The sequence below is a fragment of the Meleagris gallopavo genome, chromosome 1, assembly GCF_905368555.1.
Source record: "Meleagris gallopavo chromosome 1, MGAL_WU_HG_1.1, whole genome shotgun sequence".
NCBI classification, from domain to species: Eukaryota; Metazoa; Chordata; class Aves; order Galliformes; family Phasianidae; genus Meleagris; species Meleagris gallopavo.
The window spans coordinates 77,158,685-77,172,690 of record NC_139404.1 but is presented as its reverse complement, the minus strand read 5'-3'; positions in this window follow the sequence as shown (position 1 = coordinate 77,172,690).

Genomic DNA, 14,006 nt, shown 5'->3' with positions numbered 1-14,006 from the left:
TGTATTATCAGCATTGTTTTGGTAACAAATCTAAAATGCAGCACCATACAAACTGCTGTGATAAAAATTAGCTCCATCCTAATCAGACCCATACAGTGCTGTGCCCACGCTGACAAGGAGTGACCTTCGCCTCTTACCTTGCAGCCCATTGCTTCTGCACGCTACACCTGCAGAAAGTTGCTTTGTCCACTGAAGTCAAAGTTTGTAACTCTGAAACTCACAGGGATAAAACCTGCTAAGTCTAATAATATCTTTCCTTCCTCACTGAGTACAAGATACAGCCACTGTGTGCTTTTGTTGACAGAGGTAATAATTCATCCTGCACCACATTAACAGAGAGCCTGACCACGGCAGCAGTTTCTGTGTTCATGTTCTCCATCAGGACTAAAACAAATCCCTTGTGTGACAGAATGGTGTGGTGACTCCAGCTATACAAGGCTAGAAATCTGCTCAAAGCTTATACAACTATCTGAAATCATTCGAAATATGTGCTGTTTTCTGCCTTGATTTTTAGCTTCAAGAATAATGCACATTTTGTTTTGTAGGATCTGATATTCTCTGTTTGCTCAAGTAGAAAACCAGTATAGAGTTGTATCTGACCAACCAGCCTGCTCCTGCTCCGCCTCTCCTCTTTCCTTGGAAAATGGTGCACCAGTGATATTTGTATGCCTTGTACTTGCCATGCTGCTTGCAAATTTGTGTCAGTGCCATTGCTGAGAGAAATAGTACATTTGCTGAATGTATGAACCACATATGAATGGTTCATATGTGTATTGTTAGCTTGTGCTCAAAGATGTCCGCTTCTGTTCTCCTGTGTCATACCAATAAGGTAATAAAAATTGGATTGGAGCAAGGCCTGATGTAAAGTAAAAACTCAATTGAAAGAGGTTGAGTAATTAGAATGCTGCCTTGGTCACTGTCACTGCAGTTGGAATCTTCTCTCTTGATATTTTCATTTAAAGAAAACCTTCTCCTGGAACAGAGGAGATCAGAGAATATCTAAGGAAAAAGATGGCTTGAAGCATTAGGGCATCATAACATCACCGTGAAGGAGATCTGGGTTAACGTAACAGATCCCAAATTATATTATTTTCACTCCCATAAAATAGTCATGTGCAAGACAAAGGAAGCACTGATCAAAACAAAAATAAAACTACCAGAAGGAGACTCTTCAACTCATTCCTAACATTCAGTCTCTGATAAATTCACCCCCAGGATGAGTCACAGAGTGTGACTAGTGAGCTCACTGCTGCTGAGGGTGACTGACCATGAAGAGCAGCCGCGACAGCATGTGCTGCTAGTCTTCAGGAGGATGTTGCAAGTCCTCTGGTATTTTTGTTAATAGAAGCCAATATGAAATCCACAACTGCTTTTGTCTGGGGATAGTACTGTTACAGGAATTAGGCAATATTCTCCTGAAAGAGCTGGATATTGCAGCATCTTTTTCATAGAATCATAGAAAGGTTTAGGTTGGAAGGGACCTTAAATATCATCTGGTTCCAAGCCTTCAGTCCATAAGTGAGGTTGCCAGCCACTAAATGAGGATATCCAGGGCCCCAACCAACCTGGCCTTGAACCTTCAGGATGCTTCTCTGGGCAATTTGGAAGTGCCTCACCACCCTCTGAGTAAAGTGTAAAGCCATTCCCTGTTGTCCTATCACTTTTAGATCGTGTAAAAAGTCAGTCCCCCTCCTGCTTATAAGCTCCCTTCAAGTATTTGAAGGCCACAATCAGGTCTTCCTTGAGCCTTTTGTATTCTAAGCTGAACAAACTCAGTTCCCTCAGTCTGTCTTTGTAGTGTTTGAGGTGCTTCAAACCTCTGATAATCTTTGTGTCCTTCCTCTGGACCTTCTCCAGCAACTCCATGTCTTTTTTTGAGCTGGGAGCCCCAGACCAGGATGCAGTACTCCAAATGGGGCCTCACGAGGGCAGAGTAGAGGGGAACAATCATCTCCCTGCTGACCACTCTTCTTTTGATGCAGCCCATGATATTGTTGGCCTCCCAGGCTGCAAGCGCACTCTGCTGGCTTGTGTCCAGCTTCTTCAGGGTCCCTAAGTACTTCTTCACAGGGCTGCTCTCAGGGAGTTCTTATCCCAGTCAGTACACATATTTAGGATTGCCTTAACCCAAGTGCAACACCTTGCACTTGGTCTTGTTGAACCTCATTATGTTCACATGAGCCCACCTTTCAAGTTTATCGAGGTCTCTCTGGATGACATCTCTACCTTCTGCCCTATCAACTGCACCACTTGGTTTGCTGAGTGGTGTACTTGATCACACTGTCTGTGACATTGATAAAGACGTTGTAGAGCACTGGTCTGAAGACTCATCCCTGGGGTACACTACTTGTGACCAGCCTCCTCCTGGGCATAGATCCATTGACCCCAACCTTCTGGCTGTGATCTTGCAACAAACTCTTTATTCACCACCCTTCGAATTCATTATTTCTCCAGTTTAGAGAGAAGGATGTGGTGCATGTCAAAGGCCTCGCACAAGTCCAGGTGGATGACATCAGTTGCCCTTCCTTTGTCCACTGAAGCTGTCATTCCCTCATAAAAGCCCACCAGATTGGTCAGGAATGATCTGCTCCTGATGAAATCCTGCTGGCTGTTTTGGATTACCTTCTCATCTTGCATGTGACTTAATAGCTCTTCCATGATGAAGAGTTGTTCTATATGATAGTCTCAGTCATTTCAAAAATACTGATATATTCAGCCCCACAACAGCCCAAAGAGGTAGCTCTTTTTGTCTCCAACCTGCAGTTGAGGAAACTGAGGCACAGAGATGTGAACTGTCATGCCTTAAGGCCACAAAACAAATTAGAAACAGATACAAACAAACAAAACAAAACAAAATAAACAAACAAAAGAGCCTAATCTCCCTGACGTCTAGCACCTCTACTAACAGGATTATACTCAATAGACAGAAAATTTGAAATGTAAATCCTATATATTGCAAGTATCTTTCACTAATGAAAGAAACTCCTTATTGTATTTGGAAACACAGCCTCATAATGTTTTGGTATTCTGCCATTTGCAGACTGAAAAAGCTCTGATTTCTTTGCCAGAACCAGCAACAAGGAGTTAGCTCCATTCAGATATACTGCCAAGTAAACACTATTGAATTGTCTTTGAGCAACGGTTCTGTTCAAAAATCTTCTATTCATTTATCAGTGCCTTCTTTCTCTGGAACAAAAGCATACTGATAAACAAAAAACAGTAACAAAAACAAAGACACCACCACCAAATCACAGCACAAGCCTGCAAAAAAAAAAAAAAAAGTATATTTTCTTCTTGTGATTTGCATTTCGTTGCATTTTGTCATCTGCTCTTCTATTATGAAGATGTTTCATAAAATTTTTGCAAAAAGATTTTAATTATTTAGAAGCCTCTTAACAAATACAGAACAAAAGACAAAGTGAGCAAGCATAGCCCTGTGTAAGTGAAATATAAGCCTCCCAACTATTCTGGTTTTCAGACAATTGTTATAAGTACACATTTTCTTTTACAGATTCTTGTTTCAGTCAAGTAACTAAAATATTCACTGTTTATGTAAGATGTTTATTTGTCTGTCCTGATGGGGTGTAGGAGTTGCAAATCTCCAAAGTGTAGAAGAGACATTAAAAAGTCATCCTACCAGACAGATTAGTCATGTTTATGCTGGACCTAACGTGGTAGGATAAATAGCCATGAAGTTCAGAAGCTGTAGCCAAAACTTAACTCTTAGGGTATTTACACTATAAAGGAGCATAGCTTTATCCTTTCAGCTGGATTTCACAAGAACTCTTATTGGTCAAAACTACTGAAGATATGGGTCAGTTTAATACAGACTTCTGACATGAAGACCAGGCCTTCCTTTTGTCCTTGCCTGCATGCTGACGATTGTACTCGCCTGTCATACAGGTATAGGGAAAATGAGTGTGAGGCTGTTTGGGAATAATGTGTCAGTCACAGATGCTTCTTTTTGCTGTTGCAATTCTGTGCTGCAGTGTGTGCTGGGGAATCTGGATTGGCATCACCAATTTTTTCTCCTTCAGTTCATAAAGAGAATTGTACCCTCTCATAAGGCAGTTAGATACACAGCTGTTTGTCTCTGCAGACGCTTCTGAAAGTATATGTATGCTACATGTGATGCTGTGTATGTTAACAGTGACATAACAAAAGATATTCTTCAAATGGTATGCATTTATTTCATGCAATCTTTTGACCTTAACACCATTAAAGACTACTAGATGATCATTATGGTCCTTTTCAACCCAGGTCATTCTATGATTCTCTTTTTTTCCCTGGAATTAAGGGCATTTTAAAAAATGTGGGTTCCAACCCACTTCTCATTTTGTAAATGCCCATCTTCTCACCAGCTTCTTCCAGGCAGAAGACAACACATCACCAATAACTAATAAACTCCCAGCAGCAAGAATCAATGAGCCTCTAAATGCTAATTCCCTAAATTAAAGGAGCATTAAAGGAGACTTTAATGATAATAAAAAAGAATAATGTTAATAATAAAGAATTTACAGAGAAGATAATACTGGATGATTGATCCTGCTTTCATTGACACTGATGAATAGCTTAATGTTTGGTTTTATAGAGCAACCTATGCACTAGAAAGCAGAGATAACAAATTGGAGAAGAATGGATTTGATGAACTCAGAGAGTTGCCGTCTACGGCTCAATATCCAAGTGGAGACTGGTGATGAGTGGTGTTCCTCAGGGATCGAGTGCACCCTCAGTAAGTTTGCAGATGACACCAAGCTGAGTGGTGCAGTTGACGTGCTAGAGAGAAGGGATGCAATCCAGAGGGACCTGGACAGGCTTGAGAGGTGGGCCCATGCCAACCTCATGAAGTTCAACAAAGCCAAGTGCAAGGTGTTGCACTTGGGTTGGGGCAATTCAAGCACAAATACAAGCTGGGCCAAGAATGGCTTGAGAGCACTCCCTGAGGAGATTGATTGGGAGGTGTTGGTTGATGAAACACTCAACATGAGCCAGCAATGTGTGCTTACAGCCCAGAATGCCAACCATATCCTAAGTTGCATCAAGAGAAGCATGGCCAGCAGGTCAAGCAGGTGATTCTGCCCCTTCACTCTGCTCTCATAAGGTCCCACCTGGAGTACTCTGTCCAGTTCTAGGGCCCCCAACAAAAGAAGGACAGGAAGCAGTTGAAGTGGGTACAGAGAAGGGCCATAAAGATGATCAGAGGACTAGGAGCACTATCCCTGTGAGGACAGGTGCAGAGAGTTTGGGCTTTTCAGCCTGGAAAAGAAAACGCTCTTGGGGGACATTATAGCAACTTTCCAGTGCCTGAAGGGGATCAACAGGCAAGCTGGATAGGGACTTTTTAGAAGGGCATGTAGCAACAGGTCAAGGGAAAATGGCTTTAAACTGAAAGAGGATAGATTTAGACTAGATATTAGAAAGGCATTCTTTACTATGAAAGTGGTGAGACGCTGGAACAGGTTGCTGAGTGAGGTTGCGGGTGCCCTCTCCCTGGAAGCATTCAAGGCCAGGCTGGATGGAGCTTTGAGCAACCTGTGTGAGGTGTCCCTGCCTATAGCAGGGTGGTTGGAACTAAATAAGTTCCTTCTATCCCAAACCATTCTATGATTCTACAATTCTATAGGCTACATTCATGGCTCTGAAGTTGGCAGAGTTGCACAGAGGGAAGTGCAGTGATGCCTTCTCTGCAAACACCAGCTAATCATGTCTCTCCTTGTGCATCAGCAGAAGTAATTTGACAAAAAGCGCATTTCCTTTGTGCTAAAGACTGTACTACACAACTGTTGTCTTCATGGTGACTGTAACACATTTTTAACCTATTAAAAAAAACATTTACATCAAAATATCTGGGAATCCCTTCTGCCAAACCTGTGTATTGTTACTAAGTATTATTCAATTTTTTCTACAAAAAGATACTAATCAATTCCATAATGACTGATTTTGTTATAATTTGCAAACAAACCAGAACAACAGATTTAATTAACTGGTCTGACCTAGATATGTCAAAGATTTGAAGATACCCAAAAATACACCAGTCAAGAAGTAATGAAAAATTAAGGGAATGATTTTATCCTTCTGCTGACACGGATGAAAAAAAAAAAAAAAAAAAAAAGCAAATTCTACATTCATTAAAGAAAAAAAGCCAAACAGCATAGATATCTGAAGAAATGTTATGTTTAATTAGAAGCTAATTTCAAATAAATTATTTACTGTAGGTTAATTACTGTTCACAAGCAACATTTTAAGTGTTGTAAGTGCTTAGAATTGCTAGGTTTGGCAGAACAGTTCTCATTCACATCTGCTCCTGTAAGAGGTTAGTAAGCCAGAGTTACTTTATGCACATTATATTTTCTTCTTTCCAAAGTAGCAGGAAAAAATAACACCCACTCCCAGAAGTCCTCAGCTGAAATTCAGTTTGAAAATTTGACTTCGAACTATAGCTGAGTATTGGAATAAGTGACTGTTTCACCCTTCTGATACCCAATGTGTAGGAAAAATTGAAGTTTTCTTTTTTCTAAGCAGATTAGATTACAGTTTTTCACAGAGAGGGTGGTGAGGTGCTGAAACGTTGCCCAGAGAGGTTGTGGATGCTATATTCCTGGAGGAGTTCAAGACAAGGTTGGATGGGGCTTTGGGCAATCTGATCTAGTACTTAATCTGACAGTTGACAATCCTGCCTGCAGCAGGAAGATCCTTGAGGTCTCTTCCAACCCAAGACATTCTGTATTTCTATATTTCTATGAAATGGTTCACATTTAATGTCCTCTGGGGGACACTGCTCATCATGAATTACACCTGGACATAGAGCCATTGACCACAACTCCTCTGGCTGCAGCTTTCCAACCAATTCCTTATCTGCCAGATAGTCCACCTTTCAAATCCATATCTTTCCAATTTAAAGATAAGGATGTGCTGGGGGACCATGTCAAAGGCCTTGCAGAAGTCCAGTTAGATGACATCAGTTGCCTTTTCTTTATCCACTGATGCTAACATTCCATCACAGAAGGCCAGAAGATTGGTCAGGCATGAACTTCCCTTGGTGAAGGTGTGCTGTCTGTCTAAGATCACCAGCTTGTCCCTCATATGCCTTAACATGTCTTCAGGAGGATCTGTTCCATGATCTTCCCAGGCACAGAGGTGAGGCTCACAGAAAATTAAGGCAGCTACATTTAGTATTTTCCAGAGCTGTAGTTCCTGCTGTGGTTGGTACTACATAGCTCATCTCATTATTGTTTTATAGCCCTGGAAATAGGGCAAAGAGGGTAAGCACAGGCATGAGGAAAAATTTATGGCCATTGTTTTGGCAGCTTGGAAAGACAGAATGAAGGCAAAGGAAAGACATAAGGCAGGGGACAAGGCCATATTCATAATAGCGTACTAATGTCTCAAAATGCTGTTTTGCATTTTGGTAGCAGCCAAAAAGGTAGCAAAAGGTAGCAGCCTTTGTGTGCACAAGCCTTGAGACAGACATCCTTGACACATCAGCATTCCACCAGTGGAGATTGCACTTCCACAGTGTTGGTGTATGTAGGCGTTAGACTTTGGAGGCGTTTCTAGATTCCTTGTCACTCAAAAGTAGAACACTGTCTTAAAACATTTCCAGGCATCCTGAAACAAAGATTTATTTTTCAAACATTCTTTTTTGACATACAGAAATATAGTTATTTTAGTTAGAAATATAGATACTCAATTCTTTAACAAATGGCTAAGGTCTCATGATGCATTGCACTTTCTGATAGACTGTGTATCTTCATTTGTTACATAAAGTCAGTCATCACTAAGATTGGTGATGTTGCAAACTATACCACATGCTTGAGATTCTGCCTTGGAAGGTAGGATAACTGCATAGTAGTGCCCTGCATATCATCACTGACAATGTGATGATCCCCACATTTCTGCCATGGCACTCCACTTACATTTCTCTCTGCTTACAACTCACAAAGGATACTGCAAAATACACAGTGCTGACTTCTTTACAGAGTAGAAGAAATGCTAGCAGCTTTCTGAAAATCCTGTGGGGAAACAAACCTTATCTCATGCCTAATTTTTGGTGAATAAATCCCAGGAAAAGGGTGAAGTGAGTCCAGGCCAGAGACCTGCTTCTCTCATTTAACTAGTAATGCACAATTAAAATAAACCTCACTGTAAATTCTGCCTTGGGACTCTTCAACAAAAGACTCACCTAGTAAACTAATAGACCTGTAAAGGATCACAGGAATCACTCCTACAACATTCTCATTTTGCAAAAGAGAAAGGACTCATTTGCCTTATGGATCTAGCAGACACTAACCTAGGTACAGCTTCCCAGAGAAACCTCACATTCCAAATGTGAAACTAGGCTGCTGCTGCTTTTACCAGCACTCCTGGATAGTAATGTTTTCAGGTAAGTGATTATGGGGTAAATATGGCTGCATTGAAATCAGTGCCAAAAAAAACCCCTTATAAAAAACATACTTATAAAGCCATCCTTGTGAAAGTATCCTATATACATTGTATCACGGCTACAAAGAGTAGAAACAGTAATCCAAACTATATTTATAAAATAATTCATATTGTGATAATACTAATGCTACAGTGTACCATGTAATCCCTTATTACTGAAAAAAAAAAAAAGGAGTTGAACATATGTTTAAGTGGATTATGTCTGAATTTCTTGGAGAATTATTTGCTATATTGTTAAACGGTGGATGGGAGCTGACTACAGAGAAATTTCTTAGAATGTATTATTCAGTTCTACAATAACATTGAATTAAGATTACTGAAATATGAAATTGTGCTAATATATTGTAGAATAAAGTTTAGGAGACAAACAAACCAACGCTTTGATTTAAGGAGGCGTATGTCAGCTGCAATGATCACTATGTTCCAGTGAGTTGCAGCTGAATACGGACTTTGAGTCAGGAACAGCCTCCCCTCCCCCACCTCGGTTCTCGGCCTGGGGAAACCTTCCCTTCCCACCGCATTCCAGTGGGAATACCTGAACAAACATCGTGGAACCCAGGATTTCCAGAGGGAAGACAGCAACCCAATGGAAATCTTTCCTTCGAAGGACTCACCTGCAAGACTTCAAATAAATCTTTCCTGTTTTCTTTGCAAGGGAGCTAGGAGGACCCTGGGGAACTACAGGCTGGTGAGTGTCATGTGTGTGCCTGGAAAGATGATGGATCAGATCCTCCTGGATGACATTCTAGATCTCATGAGGAACGAGTGTGTGATCCGAGAGAGCCAGCATGGCTTCACCAGGGGAAGGTCATGCCTAAGCAATCTGGTGGCCTTCTATGATGGGGTGACGGCATTGGTAGAGAAAGGGAAGGCAGTCGATGCCATTTACCTGGAGTTGTGCAAGGCCTCTGACGTGGTCCTCCATCACATCCTTATCTCCAAATGGGAGAGAAGTGGATTTTATGGGTGGACCAGCTGGTGGATAAGGAATGGATTGAAAGGCTGCAGACAGAGGGTGGTGATTGACAGTTCTGTGTCCAGGTGGAGGCCGGTAACGAGCGGTGTCCCCTAGAGGACTGTCTTGGGACAGGTGATCTTTGCCTTCTTTGTCAATGACATTGATGATGGAATTGAGTGCACCCTTTGCAAGTTTGCCGATGACACCAAGCTGAGTGGTGCAGCTGACATAGTGGAAGGAATGGAAGCCATTCAGAGGGACCTCAACAGACTCAAAAGGTAGGCCTGAGTGAATCTAATGAGGTTCAATACAGCAAAGTGCAAGGTTTTGCACTTGGGCCGGAGGAATCCCAGGCATCTATACAAACTGGGAGGAGCAGTCCTTGAGAGCAGCCCTGAAGAAAAGGACCTGGGGGTTCTGATGGATGAAAAACTGAACGTGAGCCAGCAGTGTGCTCTTGCAGCTCAGAAAGCAAATGGTATCCTGGGCTTCATCAGAAGAGGGGTGGCCAGCAGGGACAGGGAGGTGTCTGTCCCTCTCTACTCTGCCTTTTGTGAGGCCCCATCTGGATGGAGTACTGCGTCCAGGCCTGGGGCCCCCAGTATGAGAAAGACAGGGAGCTGTTAGAGATGGTCCAGAGGAGGGCCACAAAGGTGATCAGGGAGCTGGAGCACCTCCCCTATGAAGACAGACTGGGCTTGTTCAGCCTGGAGAAGCGAAGGCTGCAGGGCAACCATCATGATCACAGTTTTGGTGATGATTTTCATGACTTTATTGATTTTTAAAGCTTTGCATGTAAATTTTCTTGATGAACGATGCAGCAGCATTTTGTCAAACATGAGTTGCTGACAGCAATTGCATCGCCTTCCAATAACTTTTGTAAGTCCCCCTTTTTTAGCAGTTGTCACTGGGGCACCATCAGTATCTGTACCAGATATGTTGACAAAGGTTAAAGAAAACTGCTTTAATGTAATTGTTACTGCTTCACACAAATCAAGAGATTTAGTTGGGTCTTTTAATGGCACCAAAGAAATAATTTCTTCAGTGACATTATACTTGTTATCAGTACCTCTCTTGAAAATGACAAGCTGAGCCGTGTCTGTAGCACCAGTACTTTCATGTGCCACCAAAGCATAAGACCTGAAATTTGAAATTAACAATTAACAATTTCCTATATGTTCAATTTGTTTGGCTATAGTCCAGTGGGACAAACTGATTTTAGAAAGATCTGCTTTCTTATAAAGACACATTATATCTGCCATGCTTTTCATACGTTGCTTAATAAACTCATCGTCAGTAAATGGCTTTGATTTTTTTGCATTCAGATTCGCACATAAATAGCTTTTACAATAGAGTCCATTTGAGTTGTAACCTTCTAAAAAAGTTTTTGTTGACATGACAGACTTTTTCAGCTCCTCTATTTTGTCTTTATGAAGCATTCCTTGATATTAATTGAATTTAGCAGCATGTGTCTGCCCATTATCTTTTCAAATAGTAATCTTTGAAAATGGACATAATTTCCTTACAAATTAAGCATATTGCCATAATGTTTGTCTTGAAAATAAAATATTAAACTGTCCGTTCTTCTTCAAACATTCTTCCTTCATCCACAATTCTTCTTTTTCTTTTCTTTTTTTTGAGACAACATTATTTATTTAGGTTGAAATATGAGTATCAGCAATCACTGCATTGTACTCACCAAGTGGCACAAGCACACGCCACTTGTAATACACAAGGGTTTCAATTCAACTGCGTGTCTGTGGCAGGTGCAAGGAGCCAGCACTGCCCTGCCCTGGTTACAGCCCAGGCAGTGCCCAGTGTACACCAATGTTTGGATGTTGCTGAGCGATGGATGTGTGGCTACACCATGCTGCTTGGAGGGGCAGAGCCACTGCCAAGATAGTGCAAGGCAGGGGGCACATTCAGTAATGGCTGTAATAGGCCACATGTAGGCTGTGGGCTGCAGGTTGGACGTGCCTGGTCTAAACTAACTTTCGTCAAGGAAAAGCTGTTTGTCTCCCTTCTCCTGACAGTTATTTTTCTAGTGTAAATGGCTGCCACTCCTGAGCATTACAGCAACAAAAAAAACCCAGAACACCCAGTAGTCAGTAATTAATGTGCCTTTTTGATTATTTTGTTACATGACAGCAGCTCTGATGTGGTGAGGCTGCCCTTGCAGTAGGACTAAACTATCCCAGCACAGGCTTCCTAGTACTCCAGCTGACAAAAACAAAACTGTCTGAGACCCAGTGGTCCATTTTCTTTCTCAGCAATGATAGTTTATCAGATTTGCAAATCTATATGACAAATACTGATGTTGCAAATTAGAGAGGTAAAGCTCAGGTGTAAAGTCCATTTCATCAGTTTTGCAAATTATGGCTCCTCTGTTTCACACTAAGTCAACATAGCAGACTGAATTAAGCAGACTGCTGCCTTAGAGAAAATCGTAGCATAATACTAAAAAGTCAACATTTTATATGGAACAAGATGTTTCAATTAAACAAATAAAACAAAGTCGTTCCCACAAAGCACCTGTGAAAAATTTTCACCAAGCCCTCAGTGATTTCAGTAAGGAGAAATACATACATGAGTCTATGCTGATCCTAAAAGTTTATAGACCCCATGCATGAATGGAGACTGCCATGTGAAAAAAAAAAAAAGTCTACATTCATTATCACAAAGTGTAGTTGAACTTGGGTATCTCCATGAGTTTAATTCCTTTATGACATCAGAAAACCCAACCTGATTTAGATTCAGTCTCTTCCAAGCCTGTATGAGCTAATCTGGGGAAAAGGCAAGTAATATAAGAATGTTCACACTGGGAATTAAGCCACTTCAATTAAATGAAATTAATTTTAAATATTATAAAATAGCAGGAAAATGTCTTTCTATGGACAGATTCATAAACAGTGAATTGGCACAGGCTTGCTCTCAAGTAAAACTGAATCATTTATTTTCTTAGAGGTCGTAAGGTGCTCAGAATACTGAATTCCCATTGCTGCCTTTAATCAAAGATTTGAAAATAGAAACAAAATACAAGGATTCATGTAAGCCAGAACATTGTTTTTAAGGATGTAACACAATAGGGAGCTCTGAGAACAGTGAAGCATTTGAGGCTGGTGAGCCTCACCTCTGTGCCTGGGAAGACCACAGAGCAGATCCTCCTGGTTACCATGTTATGGCACTTATGAGACAAAGAGATGATCCTAGACAGCCAGAATGGCTTCACCAAGGGCAGATCTTGCCTGACCAATCTGGTGACTTTCTATAATGGAGTGACAGCATTGGTGAATGGGGAAAGGGTGATGAATGCCATCTTCCTGGACTTCTGCAAGGCCTTTGACATGGTCCCTCACTGCATCCTAAGATTGAAGGACTGGAGCACCTCTCCTATGAAGAAAGGTTGAGGGAACTGGGCTTGTTTAGCTTAGAGAAGAGAAGGCTCCAGAGAGACCTCATTGTGGCCTTCAAACACTTGAAGGGAACGTATGAACAGGAGGGAGTACAACTGTTTATGAGGGTGGACAGTGATAGGACAAGGGGGAATGGTTTTAAACTAAGACAGGGGAGGTTTGGGTTAGATATTAGGAGGAAGTTTTTCCCCCAGAGGGTGGTGACACACTGGAACAGGTTGCCCAAGGAGGCTGTGGATGCCCCATCCCTGGAGGCATTCAAGGCCAGGCTGGATGTGGCTCTGGGCAGCCTGGTCTGGAGGTTGGTGACCCTGAACCTAGCAGGAGGGTTGAAACTGGATGATCACTGTGGGCCTTTTGAACCCAGGCCATTCTATGATTCTATGACTCTATGATTTATCTCTCCATTTAGCAAAAAATATTCCTATGAACCACTGTGCATTATTCAGCAGGTGTGCAGCAATACTGTGGATGCTGTTCAAGGTTGTGAGATTTTATTATATATCTGAAATGCACACAAAATTCCTTGACAAGATCTGTGAGACTATCTAGTGTGGGAGGTTTGAAACAAGCTCATGGTTTTTGTGATGAATATTTTATTCACACATACAAAAATGCTGATTGGTAATTGTAAATGTTTCTGATAATTACCAGGTAACTTTCAAGCTATTTTCAATATAGCACATTAGAAAATAAAATTACCTTTATTTCTGGATGAAAACATAGTTTCTTAAAAAGCCTAAGTAGCAGAAACAACCATTTTTTTCATGTATTTTGCATTTTAAAGAGAAAAATTCTTAACATTGTCTTTAGAAGAAGACAACTAATAAGTTTTGAAACGTAAAGAAAGAACGTAAGCTTCTTTTTACATCTATACTGAGGGTTGAAGACTTCCTCTAGGGTGAATGTTCCCATTTAGAAGAGCCATTGATCAGCTTTTTCCATGTAGCCTTTTTTTTTCACCTTTTCATTCTACATGCCAAACAAGATCTAGTTTTGGTTTTGTAGGATGCTGCAAGCATTCTTCTGAAAATATCAAGGATTCAACTGCATGAAAGACTGAAACCTAAGAAATATAACTGACAGTAATTAGTCTTTTATGTGTTGCTGTGTTCTTCTACTTCATACAAGGGTCATGCTGATTGCAGGGATACTGAGTGGATATTAATTCTTCACATAGTACAATAAAACTA